Source organism: Cornus florida, unplaced genomic scaffold (assembly GCF_030987335.1).
Source record: "Cornus florida cultivar Cherokee Brave unplaced genomic scaffold, ASM3098733v1 CherokeeBrave_3.0.0_Hap2_Chr02, whole genome shotgun sequence".
Classification (NCBI taxonomy): Eukaryota; Viridiplantae; Streptophyta; class Magnoliopsida; order Cornales; family Cornaceae; genus Cornus; species Cornus florida.
The window spans coordinates 94,314,382-94,320,701 of NW_026775572.1; the positions used below are offsets into that span (position 1 = coordinate 94,314,382).

The window sequence follows — 6,320 nt, forward strand, 5'->3', positions numbered from 1 at the left end:
TAAGTCATAGTTATCACAAATATCAAGTTAAACACTTAATTAGGCCAATGGAACCCTTAATTAGATTTTAATTAATCATTCTAATTAAAATCTCTAGATTTTCATACTTGTCCAAATGCTCTCAAATTAAAATATGTTAAACAACATGCCAAGACATAATTTAAAAGCATATCACAAGTCAATTTCATGCAAGATACGGCCATGGGATTTAATCTTTCATAAAAGATAAATATTAAATAAAATATGCAATTTTTATTCAATCAATACGAATTTAATATATGTTAACAAACATATTAAAACATGATTTTCTAGCATGCCACAATTCAAATCAAAGTTATATATCATCATGAATTTTAAATCTTATACAAAAAAATAAAAATTACTAACTTTCTAAATTTGATACAAGACATACATATAAGTTGTATAATCATGAGAAAAACTCAATGCAACACATATAAAATCCTAAAATATTTCCTACCTCAATTTGAGATGAAAATCTCAAAAGCCATCAAAATGGAACGGCTCCGAATCCAACGAAACTACTAGGTTTTGTCGGGGACAACGCCGTGAACATAACCCCCATGAAAGCCCCATCAAAATCACAACTTGACTTCAAACCCAAACTCAAAGAATGGTCAGAAATGGGTTCTAATAAGGGTGAAAGAAGCACGTAGTCAACACGAACACTAAACGCAAAGGCCCTTCTATGTTCTGACGAAGGAATGAAGCTCAAAAGAGGAGAGAGAAGATGGCAGCCTCCCTTGGGCTTCCATGGAAGCTTCAGGTCATGCAAGAGAGTGGAGAAGATGAAAAAATAAAATATCTCACCCCCCTTTTATAGAAATCTTAAAAAGTGCCCCGAACGGGCCCCGCCGGGTCCGAAAAAGTGAAATTTGAGCAGACGCACTCAAATGACAAAACTCTGTGAACAAAAAAGATTCAAAATGAGAAAATATGAACAACGGAAGAAACGACGTCAAAAACTGAGTCCCAAACAGAATGTTATGCCCCAAACAATTTTGGCGCTAACCGGGGCCAAAAACCCTGAAATTGGAAAACAATGACCAGAAGAAATTTCTAAGAGTACATGACTTGACGAAAAGTGAAAATGAATCCCGTACAAGGATTCAGGCTCAAAACAAGGCATTTAGCAATACCTTTCATTAATTGCACAATTGCCCCTCCAAAAAGTGAAAATTGCACTAATGGCCCAGAATGAAAATATCTTCCAAAAATATTTTCTTAAAAACCCCTTAAATAAAATATTTTCAAAAGATATTTACGAAAAACACCCCAAGAAAAGAAAATAATTTTAAAAAACTTTGCATCCACGCCCCTAATTACACCGGGAGCAACCAGAGTACTTTCTTGCAAAAGTAAAGATACGTATTTCGTGGAAACCACTCAAGATGGCGATAAATGAAGTCAAAAACCAACTTCAAACACAAGAAGTGTGGTTATGCCAACAAAGTGTCAAACGGGGAAAAGACAAAATAGGGAAAAGGACGAAATAGGGAAAAGGACGAAAAGTGAATAGTGTCGAAAAAATGAAAATGTGAAAATGACTCGGTCCTCAAAGGAAGTTGTCAATCCATAGAAAAGAGTCTCGGAAATCACTCTAGAGCACTCGAGATGACACTAAGCGAAGAGGAACTGAACTCAGAAGGGAAAGACAACGGAAAAAAATATATATATTCGTGAAAATCTGGGTCATTACATAAAAAAATTTTGAAAATTTTGGATTTAAAAATATATATATATATATATATATATATATATATATGTATATATATATATATAAGTAGAAATTAAAATCTTTTTGAGTTTTGAGGACAAAATAAAATAAAATAAAATAAAATTAAAAATAAAAATGAAAATAAAATCAAAGTCAAAATCAAGGTCAACAAGAGGCACAGATTGATCAAACTGAGATCGATCGAAAAGGTACTTCGATCGATCGAACAAGTGAAAACCTGCAGAGAAGTTCGAACGATGCACAAAGAGGCCTATTTTCATGGATCTCAAAAATTCTCTAAGTGTGGAGTGAAGATTGATCCAAGAACAATTTCGATCGATCTTGGAGTTCTCAGATCGATCGAAATAAACTTTCGAACAATACACAGAGGGCTGATTTATGCAGGAAATTCTCGATCGATGGAACAAATAGATGATTGGATGCAGGAATGGATGTTTGATCGATCGAACCTCTTTTGAGATCGATCGAACTTGGACAAAATGCCTATTTGTAAAACAAAAGTGCATGCATACTCAATCAAAATCCTAGCCATGTGTATGAATTCCAGAACATATCTAGGCGACACAAGAAATGAAAGGGAAAATAGAAATAAGGGAGGAATAGGGTTGTAAACTTTACGAAGCATTTACTAGTCTTTAACGTCTCTAGTAAGACATTGGGCTCTTTTAGCCCGGATTAAAGATCTTATAATGCATCCCCTCCTTGACGGGGTGAAAAGCACTTTGAATCCCACCCAACGAATGGTTCCCTAAAGAACTCATTGGATTTGATTCAAGGGATGTTGATAGTCTTTGGTTAAAACAACTATTGGGCTTCCATGCCCTTGGAAAATTTATCTTTGAAGCAACTTTCTTTGAATTTTATTTGGTAGACAAGCCATGGAAATGCTCAACATCAAGTGAAGACTCTATTCTTCCACATTTATTATCAAGACATTTCTCTACAACACAAATATCTTCATACTTATCCATTGAATTCGGGGTTGGATTGAAAATATTCAACTTCACCTTCATGTGGCCAAAAGAGATTTTCATTATCCCCGTCCTACAATTGATGTTGGCATTTGCGGTTGCCAAGAAAGGATGGCCAAGGATAACGGGAATTTGGCTCTTGGGATTTAGGACCGGTTCCGTGTCAATGGCAACAAAATCGATGGGGAAGAAGAATTTATTAATTTTAATCAAAACATCCACTATGATACCCATAGGCTTTTTGATTGATCGGTCGGCAAGTTGCAAAACTACCAACGTCGGTTTCAAGTCTCCTAAGCCTAATTTGACATATACCGAGTATGGAAGAAGATTGCACTTGCTCCTAAGTATAAGAGAGCCCGATTGATGATATGGTCACCAATGACACAAGATGTAGTAGGTTAACTGGGGTCTTTGAACTTTAGAAGAGTGTTATGTTGCAAAATAGAGCTCACTTGCTTGGTTAAGACCACTTTCCTAGGTGCTTAGCTTTTGTTCTTCCTCTTTTGGGTGTAAAGATCTTTTAAAAACTTGGCATAAGCCGAAATTTGCTTGATTGCATCCAAAAGCGGAAGGTTAACCTTTACTTGCCTAAACACGTCAATGATTTCATTTGTCTTTGTCTTTTGCTTATTAAGATAAATGGATCCTTTTAAGGCATCCGGAAATGGAGCTCTTGGCTATCAACACAAGAATTTTTCAAATCATTTTTCAAAGCATGCCTTGATTCGTTTTTCTAATCATTTTTGAACTCACTTTTCAAATCACTTTTTGACACTTTCTCATTTAAATGATCATGCATATGCAATGAAGGAGGAATATGATAAGAAATGGGACGGGTGTCAACTTTTGGTTGCACCAGTTCACTCTCTTCATTGGACATACCTACTTGGTTGTCAATGAGTCTCTCACTTCTTAAGGTTGTCACCTCATTGAGATACTCTATTATATGACTTTCCGATGAGGAATGAGTCTCCATAACACATTGTTGCTTTGGTGGGCATTCAAAGGCATCTTCCCCTTCTCTCTAGCATTTAAAGTACTAGCATTTTGCCCTACTTGGGTTTCTAGCTTAGCAACGGATTGAGAATGAGAATGAAGCAATTGAGTGTTCGCCTCTAGAGTGCCTAGAGTGGTTAAAAGCTTCTCTTCAAAAGCAGGACTCCTAGAATTTCCTTGAGAATAAGATGGTTTATTAGGAAAATGAGAATTAGAAAATTGATTACCATGGAATTGAAATGATGATCTAAAACCTTGGGAACCTTTGCTTTACATCGGAGGTGGAACATATTTCCCTTGAAAACCACCTTGGGGAGGGTTTGAGCCTTCCCCTTAGCTTTTCCAAGAAAAGTTTGGATAGTACCTCTAACTAGGATTGTAATGATTGCCATAAGGATTATTCCCTTGGTTAGCAAAAATAGCATTGGCTTGCTCATGGTTGTTATTTTGAACATGTCCATGGGGACAATTGGAAGTAGAATGCAACACATTAGAACAAGTCATACATGATTCATTAGATGCACGATGATAAACATGATTAGGGGCGGAAGACATTTGATTCTCCGAGTTTTGGTTAATCAAGAATTGATCAAACCTTTAAGATAAGGATTTCATCTCAGCGGCTATATCATTGGAGTTGTCAACTTGATATAAGCCAACATTCTTACTTCCTCCTAGATTTCTACCATTTTTAGAAGATAAGGACCTATGCATGGAATTTTTACTCATACTTTCATACAATTGCCACACATCATTTTCATGCTTGTCAAGATAAGAACCACCCATGGATGCATCAACCATACCCTTGTGATTATCCGGTAAACTTTCAAAGAAATATTGAACTAGTTGTCACTTAGGTATGTCATGATATGGGCATTTTCTTAGCAAATCATTAAACCTTTCCCATGCCTCATGAAACATTTCCCCATCCCCTTGAGAAAATTCTCTAATTGAAGTTCTCATAGCATTGGTCTTAGAAACCGGATAGTACTTTTTCAAGAACTCTTATTGCATTTCCGCCCAAGAAGTTATCGAAAAAGGACTAAGATTGTTAAACCAATATTTTGCCTTGTCTTTAAGGGTAAAAGGAAAAAGTTTAAGCCTTAACAATTCTTCCGGTATGTTTGTGTATTTCACGGTGGAACACACTTCAAGAAACTCATCTAAATGCTGATAAGGTTCTTCACTAGGAAGTCCACGGTAGTTTGGAAGCATTTGAATAGTTTGTGGTTTAATTTCATAGTGATGTGCTCTAAATGGAGGCAATTGAATGCAAGTGGGTGCATTGTATTCATTAGGCACATAATGGTCTCTCGATGCAATGGGAGGATTCACAATTAGTGGAGCTAAACGAACACCTTGATTAGCTTGAACTATGGGGTATTGTGGTACAAATATTGGCCTAGGCATTCCCAATGGAACTTGGCCTTATTGTTGTGGGTGAATAAATGGTCTAGGCATGCATAATGGTACTTGAACATTTTCATGATGCACATTAGGGTTGGTTGCCTTGTTGATCTATGTAACCAAGGTCCTGCACATGGTCGTCATTCAAATCCTCCATTGGTGAAATGGAGTGATGAGAACTACCCTTTCCCCTAGGATTATGAACAACCGATTCAAGATGCAAATTAGGAGGGACAAGAGTAGGATTCAATGACCTACGACCCTGCATACACTAGAAAAGCAAATAATAAGCAAGTAACAATCACTTCATCACCGTAACAAATAAATCAACAAATCTCCACATTCAATGATCCCATACTCCCATGCTTAAACAATATGCAAAGAAAAGTAAATTGCCTCTACGCGGGCTCACGATTTATCTAAGAAATGGAAAACAAGCCTTCACGCGGGCCGACGATTTAACTAGAGCTTGAGTTAGAAAGATCTCACAAAGGGTCCTTAAGCAACTTCAATTCATTTTCAACTTCCAAACTTTGCTATGCTTTGCATTTTTTAGATTTTTAGTCCTTTTTGTGCTTAGCTTAGCTCCTTGCTTTGAAGTCTCCTTTGTTTAACCTCCTTGCTCAATATCACCTAGTCAAATAAAAACAAACACAATAAGTAACCAAAAATAAAATAAAGAAAAGACACGATCAAAAGAGCACTAATCCCTAAATGTTTCGAAAACACGGTGTTACCAATTCAATCCCCGACAACGGCGCCAAAAACTTGGTGTGCCATCGCGGTGTGCAACCAAATTTGTGCAAAATAGTGTGGCCAAGTTTTACATTTATAAATGCCACTACTACCACTAACTAAAAATATAGCAAGTGTGAGTAGGGATCATCCCAAGGGATTAAGGGTGAACTAGTAGTGGAAACAAGGCTTAGGGTTAGTAGGTCAAGTGATCAAAGGTAGGTTGTTTGGTTGATTAAACTACAATTAAAACTAAATAAGATCAATATCATGGAAGTAATTAAAGGATAGAGAAAACAAGAGAGAGAGGTTTTGGGATTTAGAGATCACCACTAAGCATCACTTTTCTCTATACTCAATTAACAATTAATGAGGGGAAGGCATATGTTGCAACAATAGTGAGTGTGTGTAGTTGTTTCAACAAGTATGGATAACTAATTAAGTGTATATTG

At 36.4% G+C, this 6,320-nt stretch overlaps 1 pseudogene; it reads left to right on the forward strand.

Moving 5' to 3' along the window:
- The first annotated feature begins 4,585 nt into the window (after positions 1-4,585).
- LOC132297815 (small nucleolar RNA R71) lies at positions 4,586-4,684 on the forward strand (annotated as a pseudogene).
- The last annotated feature ends 1,636 nt before the right edge of the window (positions 4,685-6,320 follow it).